This window comes from Lates calcarifer, linkage group LG8 (genome assembly GCF_001640805.2).
Source record: "Lates calcarifer isolate ASB-BC8 linkage group LG8, TLL_Latcal_v3, whole genome shotgun sequence".
Classification (NCBI taxonomy): domain Eukaryota; kingdom Metazoa; phylum Chordata; class Actinopteri; family Centropomidae; genus Lates; species Lates calcarifer.
This window is the reverse complement of record NC_066840.1, coordinates 15,185,578-15,196,538: the sequence shown is the minus strand read 5'-3', so window position 1 is coordinate 15,196,538 and position 10,961 is coordinate 15,185,578. Positions and strand designations below refer to the sequence as shown.

Sequence of the window (10,961 nt, the reverse complement as noted above, 5' to 3'; positions counted from 1 at the left end):
TTTTTGGCTTCATGGATTTTTAATTAAGTTTAGACTCTGTACAATATTTGGTGCACTAAATAGAAGATGTAAATTAGTTGCTGATGCCAGCAGCTTATTTCCTCTTAAGCAATATTTGAGTAGAGGATGTTTCAGATGAGTTAAACAAGTTAATCCACCTGGGAAAGTGTGAGATGTGTTCAAATAATTAATGAAATACTAGATTAAAATTCCTCAGCATCATATTTTTCCACTGGAATAAGCCACACTTAAATATTGCAGGAGAATACAAACATGCCTCAGTTTTGAACCATCAACAAAAGTTTGTTTATCAGAATGATGGTATTTCAGATTAAAGACTGAGTGACTTGACATGCTGTCCACCTGAAAATCAGTTAATTCAACAACTGTCCATATTCCTATGGCCCTTAATGGAAATGCTGTCTCTAATGCATTATGGAAGTGTAACAGAATTAATTACAGGATTATTCTGGTCCAGGTCACAGGAGGGAGATTATCTTGCAGCGCAACAACATGAATTCATTTTTTATTAGAGCCAGGTAACAGCATCACACTTAACCGAACACTTTCATTTAACGAACAAAACGGGTCGATCTCATCTGATCCTATTATCAACCTAACGTGAAAACTTCTTGCTGACACAAATTTCAAGATGAATTAGAAAACTCATGATGAAAATGTTAATGCACTGGTGAATAAATTGACTTTGACTGTGCTAGACCCACCACTGGTTCATTCACTTTACTCATTTATTTTGGTTGTTTAAACATTGTTCAGAACCACTGAATTTGAGGGTCAGTGTCTATCCTTGAACTTGTAAACAACAGTTGAAAAAACAAGCACACCACAAGATCCATTTAGTTCCTATGTTGTAACTTTCAATCACATCACATGGGCTTAATCAGAAGATGGAGGCTGATGAAGAAGCAAGTGATGTGACTAAAAGCTCCAGAAAAGCTACCACATGGAATTAGACCAAAATCAAAATTTAAAAAACAAATCATAAAACAGCCATGATAAAAATAGTCCAGCCAGTCCATCTGGGGAGTAGATAAAAGATGTCTTTTACTTGGTCACAGATCAGACAAAATGGTGGGTGTAACAGTGTCAGTGTTTAACTGTAACTCTGGAACTTTGCCAGTGGTTGCTATAGCAACAGAATGTTGAACTGAAACCACCAACTGTTGCGGTGTGATGGTATATTAACCACACAACTGTGTTTTATATTCTAGTGGAGATCCCCCTGTTTGCAAAGACATCAGATATCTAAGACTCAATTTGGGGAAAATGAAAATGATGCACAAGACACCTAGAGCATAAATATTTGATGGAGTGGTTTAGTCATAAAAATGATGAAGTTTTGGGTTAGGCCTATATCACTCAGTTAGAATCATATGAAGTAAGCTAAAAGAACAGTTAGAAAGAGCTGATACAAAATGTAAAACAAACAAACTTTACATTGCGGGTAACTTGTGTGTTTCCCGCTGTGATCGATTAAGTCTTTATCTATAATAATGCATTATAAAGTTGTATTTGTGTTTTGATCTGACTGTGCAAAGTAACCAAATATGTAAAATAAATGTAATGGAGTAAAATCTCAGTACTTACTAATAGTAGTGGAGGAGAGGTTTAAAGTAGCGTAAAATTGAAATATAATTTAACTAGGCTACAGTACTGGGTAAATGTACAACGTTATTCTTCCACTAGAGTTGGTCCAGCTAGGTTTAAATGGTAGAATAAAGTTACTGAAGTGTCCTTGAGCAAGACATCAGCTCATGGTTTTACGACCTGATGTTGCAGCTGCTCCTCCAGTCCAGCAGGTGGCAGATCTAAGATAAACGGCAGCAAACAATCCGCTGTGTTCAGTTATCCAACATGTCTGCGCCCTGAAGGATGCTGCTAACAGCGTGAGGGGACAGGACAAGTAACAGGTAAGCTAACACCGAGGTTCATGTCGTTTCTTTGGGGTTTAACACGATCCTGTTTGTCTTGATATAAACGGTGTGTTCGCGGAGTTATCGTGTCTGTAGCTTATCGCAGCTCCATGTGACTGTAAGCGCTGTGGATACAAAGTGTTGCTGGTTTGCGTCACGTTCAGTTTTAAAGACGCATCCCTGTTTAAATAAGTGTTTTAAAGATAAACCTATGTTGCTCTCACGTTGTATCGTTTTTCAAATGTTCTTCATCACATGGTTTGATGGCCTAAACCTACCCCCAGGAGAAATAGTCTGTAACAAACCATAAAAAGCTCTGAATTGAGACTCAACTTGAAGACAAAGTCAAACTGACACCCACTGATCTGCAGTGTGATTATTAGGAGCACACTGCAGTCGTGTGTGTGAATGAGTGAGTGATTTAAATCTGTGGTTCCCAACTTTTCTCTGTTATATTAATTAGTTGTTTTTTTCTTTGCCAATTGGCAACTTTACTGGGAAACTAGTAGCAAACGGAGCTATGAGTATTTATACCATCATATAGATCATGAACTGCATGTTTCTGTTCACATATCTGTTCATGCAATTTGAAAATACAAGTTAAAGGCCCAGAAAACCATTTCATCTTATTAAGAGCAAAGAGTTCCTGCATGAATACATGATTTTCTGGCAGCTAATCATCTGGTCCATTAAATGTCAGAAGACAGTTTAAAAAAAAAAAAAAACTACTTTCCACAGTAGGTTTACTATCATATCACTTTTAAGACAATGTAAATGATTTACTGATTTACTTCCTGGAGATCGACTCATGAATTAATTGAGCCAGATAAGCTGCTCTGTATGACATGTACAACATGTTTATTTAATGAGTTGCAGCAGACGGGGAGAAAGTCTGTCCTTGTTGTACTGTAGTTGTAACTATTTCTACTCACTAACCTGAAGCTTGATAGTCTTACCAGCATCAGGGCGTTCTGGTTTCCTGTTCTTTTCCAAATGACTCAAATTCACAGACATTTTTCATATCAGACATTTTAACTTGTCACAGCTGGAACTAATGACATTAACCATGGCTTCGTTCAAGCAGTTGTTGCAGTGCACTTCAGCAATGAGTGATGTTATTAGCTACATAACTGTTGGGCTGCAGCTATTTTACCTTCTTGGTTTTTGATTGATAGTGTTGTCTCTAAAATGAACAGAATATTGTGGGAAAAAAAAGCCTCTTATAATTTCCCATGGTCCAAGGTGACATCTGTAAATATCTTGTTTTGTCTGACCAGCAGTCCAAAACCCAAAAATATTCAGTTTAAGTGATATAAAACAGACAAACAAACAAAAATCACCAGCAAATGTTGGGCGTTACTAAAACAAAATTTATGTGCCAGTATAAAACTTTGGTAAAGACGGCAGCAGTGAGTCTTAACCAGAGATCCTGGTGCTAGGGTTATTTGTATAACCACTAACAACAACCTACAATCAAGGATAAATAGCTTCTCAATGAGGACAACACAGATTTAATTTCAAATGTGTTTGATGTTTGTGTGAATCTGAACATCCAAATCAACAAATGATAGGAGCAGGAAAGAGAGAACTTTTGTCATGGAACCTCATGAAAAGCTCGTCAAGACATATTCAAATTGTTCCGTTTATTTTTGCTCGTGACCCCTAATCACAGGATGCATGTCTCTGATTTGTGAGCAGTGAGTGTATTATTTCACAATCACTGACTATTTCATTTTAGTAATCGTAGTGATCTTTCACAAGAGAGAAAGAATGAGAAAATGTCAGAAGAATAAACAGTATCTTGTGCAGCTGAGGGGAACCACAGGTCTATTTCTCTCCTAATATCTACTCTTATTTCAGCTCAGGGTATCTGCTGATACCAATTACAGATCCAAACTCACTGGGATCTTTTTTTTTTTATTTATCTGAGGTAACATAAGGCCGGGGATTGCTGGATTGGTTAAAAAAACAGTGTTGGCGTCTGTGCTTAATGAATGTAACTGATTATGGAAATACTGACTTTTATGTTGACATGAATGAAGAGACCATATTTAATTTTACATCATGTGGACTGGTCTTGTGTGGCTGATACAGCGGATCAGATCTTTGCCTCCTTGGTCTGTGACAAAGGATTTCCAGCTCATAGCGCTGTAAAATAGCTGAGTCATTTCCTTGCTGCGTGTCCTTTTGCTGCAAAATCGAGATCTGATTTGTAGATTTCTTATAGCTGGAGGGATTCAGGTTTGACCCCTGTTAATTCCGGTGTCCATTTCCAAGTTCACTGGCCCTCATCCACTCTGTTATATATTAATCACACTTTCCCCAATTTTCTGAATATGAGGTCCAGCTGCAGCAGGAGGGGGGCAGATGGCTCCAGAGTTCAGAGTGTTTACTGTCACATTTTGGCTGCCGTCACACTTGGCTCACCGTTTCTGAGCTGTAATTCTGAAGACTGAATTTTGTAATGTCAGAGCCTTGTGCATCCACGTCTCCTCAAGATGGCTGTGATGCTTCTCCTGCATGTGCGTGTATGTGTAATCATTTTCTATGACTGCATCGCCTTTTCTTCCTCTTCCCCTCTACTCATTGCTTGAATATCATCCACAACATTAAGATGTTTGATGATGTTATGGGCTCTGAAAATGTCTTTTTGTGCATCCAGGCCATACAAATTACAAATCCAGATTTAAAACTTACTGTCCTGTTGAGAATCAGAAATTACAGTTGAGCTTTTAATGTAACTTTAGCCTGTTTCGTGCCACACCAGTCAGTGGTTTTTCTTTTTTTGTGCTCTTATACTAGAAGAAGAGTGACAACTATGTAGCCACAGAATATAAAACACACCGCCTGCCTGCAAAATATATCAGAAGATGATCTGAACTGAGTGCTGTTTTCCCTTCGCAATATTTCTCAAGTACCTTCTCTGCTGGCGATGCCTCATTGTTGCTGTTTGTTGCTTTTTTAGATTTATTCCAAGCACATGCAGTTTTTTAACACATTCTGTCTTGCCATTCAAACGTGATGGGGAGAGGGAAATGTAATTCAGTGGAGACGGTAAAGAAAATGGCCTCCCTGGGATTTGATCACCGGCAACAGAGATAATACATGCAGGGTGTTTGGACTGGGAGTCATCACTATTCAAGTACAAGGTCTCAGTGTGAACCTTAGCTGCTCTGATGGGCATGTATGGACACAATAGCAATAGAACAGTACTGCACATGGCTGCTGCTCTTAGTCACTGTCTTATTTTTGCACAGTGGCTGCTTAACAACAGGGAAACAAGTGAGTACGCTCTGCGGACACACCAAACATCACAGCCATATATAACTGTTGCTAAACATCTCATTTCAAGACCACAGACATTTATATTTGGCATGCACTCCTCTGTGAAGACTTTTCACAGGATTTTAGAGCCTGGTTGCAGAGATTAGTAAGGAGCATTAGTGAGGTTGGTCAGCGATGTTGGGTAACAAGGCCAAGCTCGCAGTTGGCACCCGAGTTCATAACAAAGATGATGGATGTGGTGGAGGTCAGGGCTCTGTGCAGGAAATCCAAACTGTTGGACGAACACTGCTGCCTAAAAATATAATTGTGCGCTATTATTTCCCATAACTGGAAATAAGACGATGATGTTAGATGTTTGTTCACATTATAAGCGCACAAATATATGGCCAGTGTGTATAAGTATATGATGTATTCGCTACCAAGAACTGTAGGCAGCAATCAGTTGAGGTTTTGTTATGTGAAGACTGAAATAAGAAATGATATGATGAATATTTTAGGGATTTAAAATGTGCAGAGAATAGATTTTTCTATTTATTAATCAATAAGTCGATTGACAGAAAATTAATCCTTAGCTATTCTGATAATTTTTCAAGAAAAAATGCCAAACATTTGATGGGTCCAGCCTCTCAAATGTGAGGCTTTTCTGTTGCTTCTTGTCTTGCATTATACATTTTTCTTCTCTTCAGTTTTATATCTGTGGGTTTTTGACAAAACAAGCAATTTGAAGACATCATCTTGGAAATTGTTGCAGACATGTTTCGCTACTTTATAAAATTTTAAAGACTTCTGTTGATGGATGATGGTAGTGGCAGCTCCAGTGTTGTACCATTGAGGCCAGGTTATACTAGAGAAGAAGTGGTGCTGTCTGAACATGATGGAAATCTAAAGTGTCTGTAACTGCTCCACACAGCAAGCCTGGAAGGTGTAGTGGACAATGGGCCAGAGATGGGGGAGGCATTGTTTGAATATTGAAATATTGTTTAAATATGGGATTAACTGTGTGAGGGTCTCTGCTGGAAGGCATTCATATTGTTGCACTCAACTGTTCACATGAAAACTGACAGAGAAGTTAAAATTATGGATCCTTTCTCATGTCCACACAGCTGACCAATCACAGTGTGAGGTGGGTGTGAAGATTGGATTGTTGGTTTCAGAAAATTACAGAAATATTTAGACACAGACTGCTCTATCACAATGTGAAAGAAAGAAAGATGTGTGGAGAGGTGGTTTCTGAAGCTTTTCAACCATTTTCAGGCATTTATAACAAAGCCTACTGACAGTTTAAGGATTTTCTTTGGAACATCAGAACTAAGGTGCCAAGTCCAAACCAGGAAAAGTATCCCCAAACCAAAAGTATACTAAAGCAGTTAGCCAGGGGCATCCATCTATTTTTGGCCATTCAGTGTTATGACAGGCACTGAAGATTGACCAGCATATCATTTATTTAACCAGTGAAGCATTGCTGAGAAACCCTGTTTATAATCCACGGTTGAACACTTTCAGGACTAGAGGCTGCCCAGCAGAACAGTCTGATCTGCCGCCCACTGGGCAGTCTGGGGTTAAAGACGTTGCTTAAAGGCACCTCAGGTTTGTGGTGAGAGTAGGGAAACACTGCTCTCTCACCTTACAAACTGAAGATCCAAAGATCCTACCAGAGACTTTCCAGTCACAAGCCTGTATCTCGAGCCTTTAGGCCACCACTGCCAGCCAACATAAATCAGATATCGGCCATTAAGTAACCAGAATTGCAGGGAGTGTTTATTTTTCAGCTGTAAAATGTCCTGTTTGGTACACATTTTGATGACAATTCTTTAAAAAAAAAAGGTGTCTTTCCATTCCATTCAACCAGAAATCAGTTCACGTCGTGGATTTTCTCCAAAGAATTCTTGTAAAAATTTCTGTTAAATTCAGGGACCTTTCCAAATCACATACCTTGCAAAGTGGGTTTTTCAGCCTGGAAGCTGCAGTGTATTTGGCAAGATGTGTGGCACTCAATTTTTTATGCTGGACCACGTAACTTCTTGATGTTGTAGAACCATATTAATACTACACAGAATAAAAATTTGGATGCAATAAAGTGAAAACTAGCAGAGATGTTAATTTTTTGAAAATAATTTACTGTTAAACATTCAGCAACAACTGTTTACATGTGAATACATGTTGCAAATTATCCTCAGGGTTCCTTGGATGTCCAGTAAAAAATTTCAACCCAATCCAGTGAAAATAATGAATTGGCAAGGCTTCAAATACACAAAGAATTTCAAAAATGATGAAATTTAGGTCCAGGGGCCAAACTTCAAAAATTAATAACTGAAACGTAGTTGAGAGTAGAGTTATGAGACTTTGTGAGGTCCTAGAATTTTTCACATGAAGTTTGTCAAGAAAATCCATGACATGAACCAGTAGGTCCTGGGTGAAAACAAACTCACCAGATCCTTGATGAAAATGTTTCTTATGATATACCTTAGGTGTAAGCAGCTATTTTAGACACCAATAATGGCAGATGGAAGTCAACTGAGCTTTCAGCATGTGAAGATGGACACGAGGCATTGTGTGATGATCCTTTTGGACTGTAAAACACACTGACCACTGAAAACATCCACCCTCCAGTTTTGATTAATATTTTGGCAGAGATTAAACTTATATCTACTGTGTAAAAATATCAGTTAAACATAAGATGAATTTAAAGCGGTAATAGGTTAATCAGAATATGTTTTTCCAAGATAACTGCGCTCTGAAAATTTGATATGAAGCCGTTCTCGCTGCTCTCTGCTTGTTTTGTAGTTTTAAGTAGTTGTAGTTGCCCAAATTGTGGAAGTGATGAGTTGTTTATTTCTGAAATGAACACATAAGCAGAGATGAGCCCAGCAGGTTTCAGATCTAGGTCGATCCAGGTCATTCGAGTTCCCTGTTTCAGTCTTGTGGGATCATTCTTGAGTTCTTCGTTTTATTTGACTGGCCTTTAGCACTTGGCATTCAGCAATCAATAGCTCCAGGGCCGGAGTTTGATGGGATGAATACTAATGTAGTGGAACAGCATTGGCGTATAACTGGCTCTCTATAACTTTATATCTGACGTTATCTCTTAATCTTATCGGGAGCGTCCCTGGTGTGGCTCAGTGAATGATCACAGCCCAGTACATTTGTTCTGTTTGGTCACTGCATTAGGCTCATCGATTACAGTTAATCTGCAGCTACTAATTCATAACATGGTGCCCATCTAAACAAATACTTCATCCCAGAGTTCCCTGCTGTCAGTGAAGGTCCTTCCTGTGCGGTTTTTCATGCTGTTAACAGAGATTTAGTCATATTTTATATTCAAGGACACCAGTCATGTGTTGTTGCTCTAATAGTATTCAAACTTTTCTGCAAAGATGAGCAGAAACATGAAATTGCTATTATAGTTTTAATATGCGTGTTCTCTTTTTCCATGAATATCCAGTGAGTTCAGCTTGTCTCCAGGGCCTTTCCTTCATGCTAATCTTAAATTGTTTGGCGGCAGGGTTGCGTAGCAGAGATGGAGACCATCTTAGAAGTCACACACTTGGGACTGAAGTCTTCTGTTGACTTTTATTGTGTTAATCTCCCATCTTAATGTCTCATATCAAATGTAAAGGTGAGTGCTACCACTAGATGGACTGCCAAACTAAGAGTTGAATAAAACCGATTGTCAGAGCTGGTTTAAGTGTCAGTGGAAGATAAGAACGAATTCGGTCCCTTTACCTCGTAATTTCAAAGAATACTAATCATGGTTTGTGTTTGGAAATGGATTCTGACAGGTTTTATCTGTTTGAAGAGATGGAAGCAGAATGGGTTTTACTGTTAAGACTGAGTGATGAGACTGGAATAAGAATACGCCAACTCTTATCAGATTATCACAAAATTAAACCCTCAGGACAAGAAATGTGTATCAAGTAATGGATCACACATTTCAAATCTAACCCAGGATAGAAGCTCGCTCAAATAAATTTATTATATCAACCTAAATCATCCCAATTAGGGCTGGGAGTTATCAACTAAGCTGTAAATACTGTTATCACAACACACAGAACAGGAGGATAGTAAGTAAAGAAAAAATTAGAAAGGAGAGCTGGACCTGTTTTTAAAATAGGGGTGGGTGACGTACGTGCATAAAATCCTCTATCACAGGGCAGTTTGTTGGCACAGTGGTTAAAACCATATATTGTGACTGAAACACGAGTTTGGAGAGGGACCTTTGCTGCATGTTATTCCCTCATTTCCCATCCTCTGTGCTGTTAAATCTTTGAGAAAAAAGGAAATGTCTCCAAGAAATATATATTGAAAATCCCATCTCAGCATATGTTTGATTTGATTTGTAGCATTGCCCACTGTGGCTAAATACACCTGGAAATAAAGGCATACCAACTACCTTGGTATAAATGGTCTGACAGAATCTCTGATGGTTGAAAAACCTATACCATTTCATATTTTCATATTGGCTTGCTTTGTCAAAATGTTAAAATCAGAAGTTTCAGCCATGCTAACAGCTCTGTGAGACTGTAGGGTTATTACAATTCATTGTGTGGAGAGCATGAATGTCTCTACCAATACATTTCAATACATAACTGTAGCCGTGAAGACATTTCACCCAAAACTGCAAATGTCAACCTGATGGTGGCGCTAGATGTAAAGTCACCCGAGTCATTAGGATTGTAGTGAATGTCTGTACAAAGTTTTGTGCCAGACCATCTGGTAGATGTAAAGATATTTCATATAATAAGTACAATTCTGACCTCCTCGTGGCTCAAGAGGAGAAGTCCAGGGATCACTAGAGTTGGATGAATCTGAAATTCATCCAACAGTTGTTGAGACATTTCACTCAAACCACAATGTCAACCTCAGGAAAAGTCAGAGGAGGTCTTCAGAGTCATTAGGATTCATCATCTGGGCACCATTAATATCTGTACGCAATTTCAGAGCAACTCATCCAATAGCTGTTGAAATGTTCCAGTCTAGAGCTGCACCATTTGCATAGTTAAAAATTATACATACAAAACAGTTATAACTATGATGATAGGTTTACATCCAAATTTTCGCTTTTTTTGCGATGTACTAAGGCAACTTTTTCCACTTTCTGACATCCGAGAGCCTAAAATAACAAGAACCTGTGTTAGTATGAAAACTTGGCACACACAAATCAGCAGCACTGGCTGTAGTCTGGCGGGCTTGAGTTTCCACACCCATACAGGATGGGAAGAGGGAGTAGCTGTGGAGAAACATAAACTAACCACATAAAACTACTCTGATAGAAATAACATGTGAAAAAAAAGCACAGTTAACAGGTTAACACTGCATTTACACTCAAATGAATCTTTGTCAGAGTGTTTCTTTGATAAGATATTAACTATTTGTTCTTTATTTCATGAAAAACAGAATCAGTATTATCAGAAAATATTTTACTGTTTTCTCCTCTTGTGCAGTTTTAATTTAGCAGAGATGAAGACGAGAAAGCAGATAACGTGTAACAAAGGTTATTTAATCAGACTTGATTCTGCGTTCTTGCAGGTACAAAGCCTGATCCCACTGAGAAATCAATTAGTATTCAGCTTTTTATTTCATCATACTGCAGTAAAAAATGATATGAAAGACGTAAAGAGGAGAAGACCTGATTTCATCTTGGCTGATACAATGTCAGTATCATTCATATTAAGGAAGGTCTGGGCCTTTCAAACCAAAGCGATCGTGTAAAGACAGCTTCTTTCATTTCTTTCAAGAATGTCA

At 38.4% G+C, this 10,961-nt stretch overlaps 1 protein-coding gene across 1 annotated transcript in view; it reads left to right on the top strand.

Annotated features, from left to right (window-relative positions):
* Positions 1 to 1,800: 1,800 nt before the first annotated feature.
* mrpl11 (mitochondrial ribosomal protein L11) overlaps positions 1,801 to 10,961 on the top strand; it is a 39,712-nt gene continuing 30,551 nt past the window's right edge. The window contains exon 1 of the mRNA XM_018660400.2: positions 1,801 to 1,931. The gene's annotated coding sequence lies outside the window, so the exon portion shown is untranslated. The remainder of the gene's footprint in view (positions 1,932 to 10,961) is intronic.